Source organism: Falco naumanni, chromosome 6 (genome assembly GCF_017639655.2).
Source record: "Falco naumanni isolate bFalNau1 chromosome 6, bFalNau1.pat, whole genome shotgun sequence".
Classification (NCBI taxonomy): domain Eukaryota; kingdom Metazoa; phylum Chordata; class Aves; order Falconiformes; family Falconidae; genus Falco; species Falco naumanni.
The window spans coordinates 64,939,557-64,956,471 of record NC_054059.1 but is presented as its reverse complement, the minus strand read 5'-3'; the positions used below and the strand labels follow the sequence as shown (position 1 = coordinate 64,956,471).

The window sequence follows — 16,915 nt, the reverse complement described above, 5'->3', positions numbered from 1 at the left end:
AGGATTGGATCCTCCTCTTCTAAACCAAACTTTTATTCCTCTATGCTAATTAAAATTAAATAAAAGCATAGAATGGTTTGGGTTCCAAGAGACCTTAAAGATCATCTGCTATGGGCAGGGACACCTTCCACTAGACCAGGCTGCTCACAGCCCCATCCAGCCTGGCCTGGAACACTTCCAGGGATGGGGCATCCACTGCTGCTCTGGGCAACCCGTTCCAGTGCCTCACCACCCTCATAGCAAAGAATTTCTTCCTAATATCTAATCTAAATCTGCCCTCTCTCAGTTTAAAGCCATTGCCCCTTGTCGTAACGCTACCTGCCCTTGTAAAAAGTCATTCTCCAGCTTTCTTACAGGCCCCCTTTACATACTGGGAGGCTGCAGTAAGGTCTCCCTGGAGCCTTCCCTTCTCCACGCTGAACAACCCCAGCTCTCTCAGCCTGTCTTCACAGGAGAGGTGCCCCAGCCCTCTGATCATCTTCACGGCCCTCTTCTGGAGTTGCCCCAACAGGTCCCTGTCCTTCTTCCATTGGGGGCCCCAGAGCTGAATACAGGACTCCAGGTGGGGTCTCAGGAGACCTGAGTAGAGGGGAAGAATCACCTCCCTCGACCTGGTGGCCACACTTCTTTTGGCACAGCCCAGGATACGGTTGGCTTTCTGGGCTGCAAGTGCATATTGCTGGGTCATGTTGAGCTTCTCTTTAACCAACACCCCAAAGTCCTTCTCCCCAGGGCTGCTCTCAATCCATTCTCCACCCCGCCTGTATCTGTGCTTGGGATTGCTCTGACCCACGTGCAGGACCTTGCACTTGGCCTTGTTGAGCTTCATGAAGTTCACTCAGGCACACCTCCTAAGCTTGTCAAGGTCCCTCTGGATGGCATCCCTTCCCTCCAGTGTGTTGACCACACCACACAGCCTGGTGTTGACAGCAAACTTGCTGATGGTGCACTCGATCCCACTGTGCATGTTACATACAAAGATATTAAACAGCACCAGTCCCAGTATTGACTCCTCAGGAACATCACTCATCACTGGTCTCTGCTTGGGACATTGAGCTATTGACTGCAACTCTTTGAGTATGACTATCCAGTCAACTCCTTATCCAGCAAGCAGTCCATCCATCAAACCCATGTCTCTCCACTTTAGAGACAAGGATGTCATCTACCTGGACTTGTGCAAAGCATTTGCACTGTGCCGTACAACATCCTTGTCTCTGAACTGCAGAAATATGGATCTGACAGATGGACCTCATATAAATAGCCTCATAGCACAGTATTTTAACGTATAACTTCTGAATCTGTACTTGAGGGGAACCACCCAAAACTTTTCAAGGGCAAAAGAAGTTACCATTACTAAATTTAGGCCAAATACTACATTAACAGCTTGTAAGAGCTGTTCACCAAGTATGCTTTCAGAAGTAACTTCAGAAGTGGACGTGACTGCTTCCTAAGCAGAAGGATTCACCAGGATCTACTGACATGGCAACTCAGATTCCTTCTTTGCTACTCACTGAGAAGCCCTTTATTTTCATGAGTTAGTACTTTACAACAACTTGGTTCAAGGTGCAGACGCAGAACCATGTAACATGTAACTTTACAGGTAATAAATTTGCACCTTGTCTCACAGAAATTGTTTTTGATTTCATTAACTAGTCTGAATTTTAAAAAGTAAATAATAAATTCCATCCCCTTTCATATACGGTTCTGCTATCAATGTAGAAGATTTACTTGAACTGCAGAGTATTAACTCCGTAACTCAGATCACTTACTGAGACTGTAAAGACGTAATGAATTGGTCTTCAGAACCAAAGCCAACTCTGGACATTTAAAATTGGTCATGGCCTTTAAACTGTGGTCATGGTTAAACTATGTGGTACAGAACAATCCCACACACACGTATCAGCTTGAATCCCAAAACAATGCAGTCACTATAGCACTGCAGTATACCCTTCTTTTGGCACGTCTGCTTAACCAGGCACCCCACCCCACCGATACAGCTACCCCTGAACTAGTTCCACTAGCATTGCATTCACTCAGACCTTCACAGACTGAAGGTCACTGCAGAGACCGGGCAAGCCATTTGGCACACACTGCCTTCAACAACATTGCTTAACACCACTGTGAGTCTGTCATCACTTAACAGCCAGCCACTCTACGTAGGATTTTAAGATACAAATGAAAAATCTTATGAAAGATTTAAAACAAATTAAACAATCCAACAACTTAAGATAATCTGTCCTGCAGGAAAAGGCGGCAGACTTACTGAGCTGCAAACAAGATACTTCTAGGACACTGGGTTTGTGAACAATGAGCAAAAATGGGGATAACAAAATGCCTATCTAAAATAAATGGGCATCAAGGATTAAGTCGTCCAAATATACCATATTCTAGATCTCACATAGATTTTTTTTTTTACCAATAGCTTTGGAATCATAAACCTAGCCTCCTTTAAATACATAAACACCATTTACTTGCTTTGGCAGATATGCAAGTCTGTATGAATACTTTTCCAAAGTTAACTGTTCTAATTATGCAAACATAATAGCTGTTTAAAGCACTTTCCAAAAGATCTGCATCAAGTATTATTTTAACTAATAATATTTTCCATTTAATAGTAATCTCAAGATAATTTGAGAAAGACAGACATGTATTTAAAACTTCAATACCAAGTCAGCCAATGCAATCTGATGAAAGACACAATTCTACCTACTTAATAAAATGGTATTCAATGGCCAAAGAAAAAAAAAAGAAGGTACTTTATTAGCTATTTCCGCACTTGTAAGAATTCAATAAATAACGTCAAATGGTGTGTGTGATAGGTAACTATAATGTTCAACTCCCTGAAGACCTATGCTCTTACGAAACACTTGAGGCAGGGGGAAGTATTTCTATTTCGTGTTTAAGATACAGAAAAACTCTAGTGAACTCTGAACACATTTTGAGAACTTGTACAAAATTATACAGTAGAGAAGTTTTCATAAAACCTTTTCTGACAGATCCTATGTCAGTACATTTTTCACTGGAGAGTGGAGCAAGCATGATTAAGTCTAAAAACCAAACGCAAATAACAACAAACTACACAGCTCTGGTATGAGGCAAAAGGCACCCATGCTAGCAACAGCCAAGCAGAAGCAAGGTCTTTATCCGTCGTCATTTTCATCTGATCCACAGAAATATTAGCTTGGGAGCAGGCCAACTAACTTGAAGGTCCTGCTGTGTGTGAATCTGTCAGAGGGCAGGGAGCAAGTGGCACAGATCAAGGTTTAATCAAGCAGGTTCTATTGGACAGCCGCCCCAAGCTAACAGTGCTAATGTGGTCACTGAATCCGAGTGAAAAACAGTGAAACAGAACTAAAAGGAAACTCTATTCCTTAAGAGGCTCTTTCAAAATTGATGCAGAATAATTTGCCTGACAAAACAAGTACCACATCACACCACCACCAGGCTTTTCCATGCTTCAAGTTCCCATATCCAAAACTAGGGGTAAAGATTAAAATCAACATTGTTTCTAGTTTCAGAAGTGTTACTATTCATGCTATTTTAAGAGTTATTCATTTTTTACAAAAATGACACTGCTGATATGAGGTACCCCATCCTGAAAACATCCTGACTGTATTTCAGATTGCCTGCCATAGACAGCAATCCAAATGCAAGGGTCCTCACAACTACCAGCAATAATTGAGAACATCCCTCTTACAAAAATCCATAGCAGTATAAGGCTGGAACTTCATCTTCGAGACCAAGCTTTTCTCCCTCACCAATAAATATCTCATTCTGCAATCCTTAAAGTTAATGTTAACATTTTAATTTGTACAGAGCAAAGGAAAATTCTGTCCTCTGGCTCCAAAAACTTTTACTCAGCTGGCTTATGTTCAACCTGCAGTATTCAACGAAGAAAATGAAAATATGATTACCACTGCTTCTGGGTAACACTTTCAGTTTCCATTTCCAAATGCTTTGAAAAAGAACAAAGTATCAAATTCACTTTGGAAGGATGAAGTTCAGAAGACTTAGAATAATTAAAAAATTTCAAAAGAGTTAAACTGTCTTAACTGTTGCAATTGTACTTCAGAGTGCTCCCATCATATAAGAAACTACTTTACAAACAAGACAATGGAAAACTAGAAACAACTTGCCCAAGATGGTAAGAAAAATAAGAGGATTTGAAAGTAGTGCGTGGTTCAAACTATTGTTTCATCCCTATCATTCAAATTTTAAAACTTTTAATGATGGTCCCTCTTGAATTCACAGATAATTTAACAAACACCTCAACTTCAGAATTAATTATCCACATCAAGGAACTGGCTTGAAAGACTGCAGTCATGCTGAAGCTACAACTGTGACTATCACATCAGTTAATACAGAAATTAACATTACAGTATATACTAATAATAACAACTTTCTTAATTTAAGTGCACAATATCATAAGTAAAAATAAATGAAGTGCACATTTTCTTAAACAAATGAAGTGCACCATAAAAAACATTCAAAGATCTAGCCAGAAAAACCTAACAAAACCCAACAAGTCACTCTTGTAAGCGACACTAATGCATTTAAGTATTTGTAGGACAAAGCCTGGGAACACTACAGACCTCAATGTCCTTCAGGCATAGTACTGCCCAGAACACAACATTGATACAGATACCTTGTTATGCTATAATCACTTGGTTTAATTGCTGCCATACAGTGTAAAGTTAATCACTCAGTAGGACATCACCAAGAAGAGTTACAAACTCCCCCCCCCCGAGGTAAGGCAAAACCGTAACACTGAAGCCCACCTAGAAGTTAACTGAAGAACCCTCTGTGGTATCTGGAACACTGCAGCAAAGCCACTAAATCAGTCACATTCAGCACTGGTTCCCTTATGCAAGCTACTCACAGATTTAACTCTATACATAGCACATGGCCACAGCCTTTTACAAAGGTAATAGCACCAGTAGAAGTGTCTATGATTGACAGGAAAATTAATTCTTCCCAAAACATGCTAAGTTCTTACACTTTAGTGTTTTTTATGCACAGAAAAATAACCACTAAGCCAAGAGAAATACATGATCAAAAAAATCCACACATGGTGTCACTAGGGTACATGCTCTTCAACAGACTAGGAAAGTAATTTTCTTTTATCATTATTCTCAAACCATATCAAGCCTTATCCAGTCAGCAGCTCAGCCAGCTCCTCTTCATTCACATGGCAACCAGCTACAGATTTCAGAAGCTGGGAATCTACAGGTTGATCTTAATTCTAGAGAACAGTATACATGCTGAATTTCAATGCATATATATTAGTTCATTTTGAGAGCTACATAAACTCAAAATGTGAAACAGTTAGGACAGTAAGCAGAAATTCAAAAGAAATCTATGACCATGTAAGTCCTTTAAAAGGTTTATCTGTCTTCACCTCCAAGGGCAGCTGTCTGCTGCTCTGCTAAAAAACTTCACAGCAGCCACAGGTTGTTCTTACAGCCCAGCCCCAGACAAGTTCAGTACAACGTGAGTTACATTTGGCTGGTTCTGGCTGCGAGAACAGATGAAACCAGCAGACCTTTACCTCATTCCACTACGGTGAAAAGTTTACCATTTCAGTAACGTCTGCTTAACTGGCCTGCTGATGCAGAGGTTTGGTGGGAACCTTCGTGCTGCTGCAAGCAGAGCATATGTGTGTAGGGTACAGGAAAGGACTTCTCATACAGAAAGAGGAGACATGTATGTCACCTCATCTGCTCAAACCTGAGGGCCCGGACTTCCTCTCAGTGGCAAGGTGGGAAGTCACCCACCCTCAGCAGGCAACTACTATAAAAATCTTAAAAAGCCGAGCTTGCATCTTATCTGGAACAGTATCTGAAAGTAAACTTGGGGAGTGGCAGCAAGGCAACAAACCTACACCAAACAGGACAGTCTTTATTATGCCATATAAAAAGAGGTAGAAAAGAGCATCTCCCAAGGCTGATCCAGGGACACACAAGGAAAATGCTTTCCACAATGGAAACAATATGCTACATTTTACACTGCATTTCTGAATCTTTTGTTTCACAAGGTCCTTATAATCTCAATTTTCAAAAAGGGTCCTGAATGCTACACAACTCATTGGTGTCACTGACTGATGATGTACCCACTAAACTCTGGTAGATCTCCCTCCAAACGCCCCAGACAATGGCAGGTACCTCAGCATATACGCATGCACATACAGTAACACCAGAAGGCAGGACTTTTCTTTCTCTTCTGCTACCTCCAAGACTTGAAGTCTACACATGAAGCCTTTCTGGAATCTATGAACACAACAGAAATAAAAGGCAGAAATTCATGTCATTTTAAATGTTACTCTTCTCAAAATTAAATAATACCAAATTTCTGTACACTAAACAGTTTCCTACTCCATTTTCCGATGATTTTGTAGACTTGCCAATGTCAGGTATTGCATAAACGCATGCCTAAAAGAAGGTCAACTCAGGACTCATAATACAATCTGCTGGTTTTTTAAACCAGTGATTTTATTTTTTTTTTGGTTGGTTGTTTTTTTTTTAAAAAGAACAAATAAACCACCTTCCAACACAAAAGAAGAACTTTTTATTTTGTTTGTTGAAATTAGCATTCTAAAATTAAGTCTACTATAAATGTTTCTAAATTAGCAGAGACATTCAAAGGCAACTGATTACAACAGTTAGCCTTTTTTTAAAAATACCTGACTTCATTACATATATTATGAGAGACATGCAGCAGAACAGTTACACAGAACTTGGCCTGCTGGAAAATCTGGCATGTTCCAACCATACAAAAAAGACCATATTAAAAGCACCACTGGCATCAGATTATAAATAGTGTTATCACCATACCCTATTAGAAATTGAACTATATGCAGATTTTGTTGTATTATCTACAGAGTATCTCTAGCTGTACCTCTAAAAACCACTGTTGATATGGCTACCCTTCTGTTTGTTTATTCCTCTGTAAACCAGTCTATGAACTCAGAAGGAAATGTGCATGTTAAAGAACAAGGCAAGTTAAGAAAAGGGATGTTAAGCTACTTGCCATTAAATACAACACCCTTACATTGTGTGCTTCCATACAGTCTCACAAAAGATGCTAAATACTTATTAACCATCCCCCAATCTTCACCTACCATAGGTCATGTGTTCTTTATGTAGGAGATGACAGCTGATTAAAAAGACTAAACAGTGAACCTGAGCACTGATAAGATTTTCTGTTATAAAAAATAAAATTCCTTTACCCAGCTACAATTTCACTAGACTAAGAGTGTGGCGTAGAGGTATCTGAATATCAACATAAGGAGACTGGAACTATTTCAGCACCGCTACACATAACTACATCCTCTCCCTTTTTTTCCAGTAGTTTCTAATTCAGCAAATTAAAAGCAAATCTTTGTAGCACAGGTGCCTTCTAAGTGTTAATAACAGTTTCAGACTATTTCACAATCACAACCACAGACAGATTTTTAAGACCTCTGTAATAACAGACCACTGGGAATCTTTCTAACCTTAATCTTGTTAAAGTTTAGCCTTTATGCTATAATAATAAATCTTTGGTTTTGTAAGGAAAGAGAGCACAACTTCAGTCACTGCCATGCTCACTCCAAACCTATTGATAAAGGTTCACACAGACCTCAACCAGCTACAGGGTTGTTGCCATTGCTAAAATTACACTGGCTCCAAAATAGCTTGACTGACTGAGAACTCTGAATTTCATACAAGTAGGTTTATTTTATAACAGATTGGCATAAGCAAACTTAACAGCCTGTTTACAAAGGTAAAACCTGAAGTGTTCACATAAAATCTTAAAAGCTGTAAAATTATTCTACTGTTCCAAGTAATTTCTTCCAGCATTTGCTATAGTAAAGCAGGGGACAGAGCTGTACCTGATCTTATTACTTTATAGACAGGCTTGATTACAGATAATTAATAGATTTAGGAAATACCTCCCTTCCAGAAAGGATACTGCATGTGGGGATTTGTTACCTTAAAATAAGGAAAAGCAGCAGCACCAAAGAGAAAAACACCTCTGAAACAAAGAGGAAACATGCTTTTATTTATCACTCAATTATGTACCAAGGCCACAGACACAGGGTCCTTTAGACTATGCCAAAAGAGAATCTGCCGCTTATTTCATAAAATCATTTGTAAGAAGAATGTTTGTGCCTAACGATAAACATCACTAACATTAGCTGTCAGGCTTCAGTAACTTTTTAAACGTAGGTCCTAAAGCCATAGTATAAAAACATATTGTAAATACACAATCCAGCTTAACATGCATCACTTCTTTCTCTGTAGTGTTATAAATGTGGCTAAATACTGCAACTTTGATAGGTGGGAAATTACTATTAAACCACTAAATATGAGGAAGCCTGTATTTATTTTGGGTCTTTTTGGCGAAAACCTATTTGAAACACTGAATGCAGATTTTTTTTCTACATCACTAGAATGCATTAGGTCCACCTACAGAAGAAAAAAAAAAATACTGACTCAATGTAAAGACCTGTCAGAAGGACAATGGCCTAAAACCCACAGTTACTCGGGTTGCCTTTTCCAGCTCATGACACAACCAAATGCTTTAAAGAAAGCATACAGAAAGCCCAGGTTTATCAGAAACCTGTCACACAATTTCTGTTCTTCTGTTCCTTCAGACTTCCCAACTCAAATTATCTAGTATGAAATCTTTGATTGTCACAAGCAGACCTCCATGAAAGCTTATTAACACAACATGGATGTAATTCTTAGTAAACCAGCCTTTAGGTACAAAAGCTGCCACCCAAACTGCAAGTTAAGAAGCAAGATCCAACATTCTGCATGGGCAGAGTGAGACAGAGCACGTTTGCTACAGCTGGAGAGTTGTGGAGTTGAAAAAACACCCTCACAAGAAAGTATAAGGACCAGAATGAAATTCTATGAAGTCACCACAAGGTTTAATTTAATTCAGTATAAAATGGAAAAATATCTTAATTGGTTATGGAGCATCTCCATTTTTTCCCTCACTTTGATGTCAGGTGATTTGGATTTCAAAGTTACAGGTGATTTTATTCCAGCCACTGAGACAGTCTTACTACTTCCCAACAACAAACAAGGTCTTTAGTCAGCAATTGTCATACCTGTTCCTGGGGAACATAAGGAATTCTGAAGCTCAAAGGAGGCAGAACATGGCATGTCCCATAGTCAGAACAGGTTTCTCCCATGTTTTTTCTACAGCTTAAGAGCACCACTTTGACACAGTTTTACACTGACATTTTTTTCCCCACCACTGAAGTCACGTTAAAGGCAGAATAAATGTCATTTATCTTGTAATGGTCTTTTGGTTGTCCTGAACTGAAGGTCAAATTAAATTTGGTAATTTGTCTACCTATTTGTCATTTGGAGCATGACAGAACTGGGCAAAGGAACAACTGGTTATCCTGTACAATGACTGGTTTTAATCAAAAGGTATGAACATAAAGCCAACTTTGACATCTATAGTGCCCTTGAGAACATGGCAACAACTCATACAGGAACTCTGTTACAGTGATAGACACGTTCAAAGACACAGGCTGTAACCCACTGTCAGCTTCACTAATGATAATGAACCAAAGCAAGGAACATGGCATTTTTGGATGAGGAAGATGTTAAATCTTAGCATGAATCTGTGATAATCCACAGAAGTATTAATACAGGTGAGAATTTTCTCTAAGCACCTTTGAATCTGCAGAATTCGTGAGTCTAAGATAAGAATTGTCTCTCTCTAAACAATTTACTTCGGAGTCAAACAGTTAATCTCATGCTGCTAGAATTTCATGCATGAGTGGCCTTTGTACCATCAGATCTCTTCAGGATCCCACCGACACACCAAAGAGGTCGGACAGTCAAGGACAGTCGCAGCTGCAGCAGTCCCCATCGTTACCCTGCGTGAATGCTTCCAAGTGCTCTAGTAAAACAGGTAAAAAAAGGAGGGACAGAAGAGGCAGAAAACCTTCTGGCCATGTAAAAAGGACTCACTCTCCCTGCAATTAACGTAAGAGGAAACCAGATACATTGCTTCAAAACAGCGAAGTGTACCTCCAGATGTAGTTTCCTTTCCAGCAGATCTAGCTTCTGCCTCCAAGTCAATTGCCTATAACATTTATTTTCACTTGACTGTAAAAAGAAATCAATAGCATGGTCTACTTAAGTCAGCAGGGAATGAGCAAAAGAACAAACAAAAAAAAAATCATGTCCCATCTGAGGCCCAGTTTACGGGAACATGTTTACAGCCACACCATCTGAGACCGTCCCCAGTTCATACCTGTGCTCTTATTTAGCCCAGAACCCTTATCCTTAAAGCGAACGATGTGACACTCCCAACACACACAGGAAGCTGTAGCTGTTGAGCTGTTGTTTTGCCTGTTGGATAGCCTGACCTCAGTGTGGTTTCATCTACAACATGAACAAGCCTAGAATATTTCAAGATCACGAACTCTGTAGAAAATAGATGACAACTGAGGGAGAAACAAGCAGTTATGCAGTAGCCTCATCTGAAAATATTTATTTTAAAACTGCTAATGCCAGGAAAGACAGAAGCAAACATGAGATCCACTATTCCAGTAAAATCGGCTCCTTCAATCTTCCTCACAACCAGAAAAGTCAGTTCTGCTTAAAAAAAAGAAAAACTTAATAAAAATAAAAAGCACCAACCAAAAAACCCAACCCACACTCAGGGACACCAATTTTGCGAAGGTCAGTTAACACAATCTCTACAACATTCCTTCCCTTTCAGACAGTCTGATTATATACACTAATATTTCATAAATTCTCAAAAAAATACCCAAAACACTGCTGAATGAAAGAACTGCACTCCCACCAAAAAGTCTAAGAAAATATTAACAAGAAATTCAGATACAGAAGTGTCAGTCGATTTAAAGACTTTCACAGGATTTGGGTAACAACTAATTTTGATTTAAAAGGTTTCTGGTTTGTTTGGTTTTTTTCTTGTTCAATCTGTTAAGATAGATGAAGCTCACAGGAGGTCTAACAATTTCTAATTTCATCACAACTACCATTTTTACCTGTTAGTCATCTAACCTATAGTTAAGTGATCCATGTAAACCAAGTCCCTAGAGCTGGGAGGCCTTCTATAAATCTAAATTAATTATATATATGACACTCTTAAGTCAAGTCAAAACAGTAAAGTTTTTGTATTTGATATACAAGTAGAAACTGTTCATTTCTAAAGTCACGTGCCGAGTTCGCCAATTTATTCTAAAAGCAGTTGTCCTGGAGCAGTTTCAGCATTCCTTCAGGCAAACACACTGTTATTGAAACAAATCTTTTTTAAGTTTTAATACTTTGTTTCAGTAAAAGAGAATAAAAAAATCACAGCCTGTGCCAGTTCTCAAATGCCAGCAAAGTAGCTCAAGAATCAATGTATCTCTGGAAGCAGAATGTAAGAGCTGTCAATCCCTTCCATGATCAAGGAAGGGACTGTTAGCAGCAGGTCACTATATCATCTCCTGGACTGTACGCTAAGCAGCAGTGAGCACAGGCAAACAGAACCTCATTTCACAATGCAGAACTCAGCAGTTAAAAATAGAGGAGGAAGACTTGGGTCAGAAGGCATCTATGCAAATAATGAGCTTGATAAGGACCACAGAAGAGGCAAACACACCCTTTCAGGACATATTTTCAAAAGATACAGGAAAATTTAATGTTGCTAACAAATCTCTAGGGAAATTTACTTAGAACATTCCACAGAAACCCTGGTTACTTGTGCAAACACGTCTGTAGTGTTCTGAATCATGGCCATTTATGGGGCTTGGGGGTTTTTGTTGATTTTTTTTTTGTTCTGTTTTTAAATCATGCATGATGTGAAAATACTCATCTTGAAAGCAAGTTCACGAAAGAAACTGTACAATTGTTCTAGCCACAATACAACAAATTACATTGCATGACCCAGAAATACATCAACGTATTAAATTTCTCTGTCAAGTAGTTCACATGAGAAGGATTTAGCTTCTGACCTAGCCCCCTGTTCTACTGTGCTTTACACCCTTTTACCGAGTGGGGGGCAGAAAGCCATCTCTTCTTCCTGCTCAAGCTCTTACTTTCTTTTCCTGCAGCACTACTGGAAAACTCTTAACCCCCTCCCTCTAACAGGAACTTTCTTATCCTCTTCATCTCTAAAAAAACCCCACTAAATCTTGATAGGTTTTCCTTTACAGCTCATTATGGACTAATTTATGCACAGGTCTTCCTCTTCAAGCCTGGCAAAAATCTTCATCTGTTTCTGTAGTAAACACAACCTCTTCCACATTTCAACACCTGCACTGTCCTTTCTCCCTCAAGCTCCCACCACCACCACCACCACAATACCTTTGTGCTTGCCGTAGCAGCAAATGAAACACCAGCTGCATGCTGTTTGCTTTCTGAAAGGCTATGGGCTGCACAGCTCATTTCTGCACTTGTTTTCAGGGAGAATAACAGAAGAAAGGATAAAACAGCCATGGGAGAGACCGTATGCAAGAGCCTGAGGTAAGTACTAAACGTTACTCATCACCACTTGCACTATCCTCTTGGGCAGGAAGCAAAGCCACAGTATAGTTGCAGTAGCAGCTCTCAGCCAGGCAGTTATGAAATACCAACGATACCTTCCTGGACTGGGTTTTTTTTATTAGAATGCATTGCAGGCAACTAGTTAGACAGGTTTGGTTTAGTTCTGCTGCTCCTTCTCACACATATTAAGAGCACTCAGTGGTAATGAGGATTTTCAGGATTCACAGGTAAATAAAGTATTTAGACTTACTTAGCTATTGAGCTATTATAGCAAGGCATGAAAACCTTCAGCCATTCTATCTTCCTCAAGAAAATAAATTTCATCAAGAAAAAAAAGTTATGGAAGTGAGGAGCAAAACACAGCTTTTCAGATACCATCATTTGTAGATATTTTGCTGCAGAGAAAGGTAATTGCTCAGGATTAAATACATTGCTTTCTGACTTGGGTCAGTATTTCTGTGATTTAGCCTGTCACAGGATTACATTAGTAAAGAGCAACTACAGCTGAAAATTCAAATTACTTATATTCAAGACAATGTCAAGTAGAGGAAATAATAAGATGTAAATACATAAATTATTATAGACTCTCAAATATCTTACAAGTATGAACTTGCATTGGTATATAACACTCCAGTTTCACATTGAAGAGACTATAATCCTTGCCACATCAATGAGTTGTCTCTCTTTTAACAGTAAATGTAACTGCAGTACCATTCCCCTGTAATTTTACCACCAACGTTGTTCATCTGTAGCATTTAGTCAACTTGAAGTGCAAGTTTCATTTCCCGACATACTCATACTACACAACATCAGTAATTTAAGTTCTGCTGAACAACAATAAGGGGAGAACAGTACACGAATTATTGCTATACAAATACTGATTTAAAACAATAAGCAGACTACCCTTGCCTCTTCTACACCTAAGCCTTCTACCACCACAATGGTCTTAGTCATAAGTATGACTAGATACAACCTCTGAACAACATAACGGTATTAGCAGAAACTCCAACCACAGCAAGTCGCCCCCCAGGAAAAAAACTTGTTTTCCCAATAGAGTCATGGCTCACAGCACGCTATTTTTTCTCTCTTACTATTTTTCCACTTCTGCTTCAAACAAATAAGATTCATCAAATAAAGAAACTAAAACAAACAAAAGGTTACATGGCTAAGACCACATCCAGTATTCCTAAGTTAGATCATACATTTGCCTCGGATATGTATTTGATCTTCCTTTCTCTTCCCGTGCCCTAACTTTCATGCAACTCATGTATCGACTTGGACGCTCTAAGTACTTCAGATTCACACCCAAAGCTTTACATTAATACTTCTGCACACTAGCATCAGTCCAAAGGAGTCTCCTCTTTAGTTACAGGCTTACAGTACTCAAAAATGGGGTGGAGAGGAGGGGGAGAGAAGATTTCATTTTCCTATGCCTGTACTTTACAGTGATGTTTTCGGACTTGCATCACTGTTGCCCAGCTTCCAAAAGGGAATTCCATATTTGGCAGCCAAGGGGAAGCCCACTTCATAGCTATTCTCGTTAGAAAGTTACAGATACATTAACAACAATCTGATAAATTACATATGGTGACTTCCTTTTATTAAAAAAAAAAAAGGACATTACTATATTAGCATATAAATCGACAAGCTTCATTCAGCTGATACATTGTACAGCACAGGGCAGCACCAAACCTTTTATACTTGCCAAAGGACAACACAGCAGGAGGGTCTGCCAGGGCAGCGCCAGCTCCTGAGCCGGCAGCAAGCCTAGGAGCTGCCCACGGTACGACTCCTGGCCCTTCTGTTGCCGTTGTCTTGGAAGCTGATCACTCTGTGTTTCTGTTGTTCTCTTTATAACAAGATACATACCTGCTTTTTAAAAGGTGCTTTGAAACATACAGATTAAAAATATTACCTACATAGTTACTTGGAAAGAAAAAAAAATGTTAGCTATTTTGTTAGAATAACTTCTGTTGCCCAAACCCAGGTAGTGAGTCAAAGAAAAATACCATAGTTGTAGAGTGAGAGAAAGCGGGCAGGTCAGTTTTTTGTTTAAATGTAAGCAGAAGCAGCAATAACTAGAAAGGTTTTCTTCACACGAAAATTGCAGCTTTTGGAAGTGTTACATCTGCTGTTGCTGCTACAGAACAGAGAACAGAGCAGCCTATTTTCTGCTTGACTCGTGCATCCCATTATTCCTTGCATACTCCTGACCAACCAACAGCAGTATATTTTTAAGCTTGCTGACTCGTTCCAAACACCCTCCTGACATCCTGGTGAAGGAACAGAAATACTTTGTAGTGGCCTGGGCTGACAGACTGATCTTTCCCAAAGAGTAAAGGGAAATAGTTGAGGCATATGCAACAAAAACAGAATTCCCAACCCTTGCTTTACCCTAAAAATTGCTTCCCGTATGATAAGGAGATATAGGAAGTGAAACAACTAAGCACAACGTAGTGGCTTAAACTGTGATCAAAGCAGCACGGAATATAACAAGGAGAAGTAAAGCATGAAATGATATCACTTTTCTAATCATGACCAGAAAAATTGTGTCCTTTGTTTTACCACACAAATGTGAACAAGCGTCCAAAAAATGTTAGCAATAGTCAACACAACATTTGGAGGTAGTACACACACACAAAAACTGTAATAGATTTTCCAGCTACATAAAAAGCTAAAAACTCAACACTGACAACTGAATTGCAATCATGAGGCTTGAATCTCCATTTCTCCCCCTCAAAGTCACTGGTCCAGTTTTTGTGTACACTGAAACCATTAAAGCTTATAGAAAAGACCTATTTTCTAGCCCTCCTGGACTACAAAAATATTAATGAAAGTTAAACCCAGATGCCTAATTTAGCTAAATGCATAATGCAAGTAATACCTCTAGACCTCATTAGACTACACAAATACTACTGGAATAAACAGAAGCTGCAGGTGCCCGGCATTTTTAAAAATATGTTAGTGCAGTGCATGCAAATGTCACACCAACATTGTTCAACTCGGACTGCCTATTTTAAAAAAATAATAAAATAATAACTTCCAATAATTAATCGGCTCACTAGAAACATGCCCAAACAATGCTCTACTCTAGGCTGAAAAAGCCGAACTAAGCTGTTACTTTGTCAAAAAACTGCTTTTATGCCCAAGCCGTTCAGGGAGATCTAAGCAATGCAACCACTTTTTTTACAAGTATTTTATTGAACAGCTTCCCAAGCTCCATATAAACACATTTTACTATTTCATAAAGTTTATACATCAAGTTTTTGAAACATGAAGTGACAGGCTCTCAGTGGAATTTATGCAGAGCTACGAAGTTCTTAGTGCCCTCAGCCTCCTGAGGATGTAAATTCACTATAAGCAGCAAGTAGCCAGAACCTTTCTTTTTTATACAGGAATGTCTTGCAATGTCTTTGAAATACTGAAACAGACTCTATGATCAGCCAAAGAGAATCCCTTTACACAAGACTCAAAATCCTCCAGTGATCAGCTCACTATAAATATGCATCACTGCAAGGTTTCTGTTGCCAGCACTAGAAAAAGTTTCTGTCATTCAAGACCCCTTTAAGTTAAGAACCAATACTAAATATCCTCCACCCCATAAAGATACTGTAGCTAGATATGTTCATAAAGAAATCACCTTAACTTAATGATTTAGGTTGTTTTCTAATATTTTTTTCTAACTTGTTTGCACCTTACTTTCACCCAAGGTCCTGAAGTTACACAAAAGCAACCAAGAGTGAACTCACCAATGCCATAAAAAGGGAAAACGAAAACCAGGGAGAATAACCCAGTTTCCAAGCTTCATTAAGTAAAACCTCTGAGTATATATGGCACAGTTGAATCTGTGACATATTATATTACATACCAATCTGACTGCCTACTGAAACTTTGTACTTCCTTTTACCAGTTAGTCTTCTTACAGCTCAAGGTCTCCCTTTGATTATTCCCAGCCCTGACACATTAGCTATCTTTTTATCATGTTTACTTTTGCTTTACTGCCCATTTGCATTTATAATACTGTTCTATCGTAGGGATTTTGAAGACATGTCCTTTATGGTGCTTTGTAGCATCAGGGTAATTATTGCAGCAACTTACCTGTGTCATTTCTGTCATTGGCAATGGAAAGTTAGAAACAGACACGATTTTTTTTTTTTTTTCCATAAAACAGTAAACCCAAAACACTGCCTTTTTTATGCTGTTCTTACAAGCAGTAATTTTAGGATTACTATAGCAAAGAACAGCAAAAAATATTTAAGGAGTATTTTGGGTGTTTTTCTTACCACATCCTCTCATATATATAATACAAATAAAACTTAAAAAAAATTACATGACTACTAAACCCACAAATACTAGAAGAGCTAGGTGGCAGCTGTAATACCCAGAAAAGCTTTAACATTTCCTTTTCAAGT

General features: G+C 38.9%; 1 protein-coding gene across 3 annotated transcripts in view; it reads right to left on the bottom strand.

Moving 5' to 3' along the window:
* The window catches only part of CDK19 (cyclin dependent kinase 19), a 133,241-nt gene that overhangs the window by 114,155 nt on the left and 2,171 nt on the right, over positions 1-16,915 (bottom strand). The window lies entirely within an intron of this gene.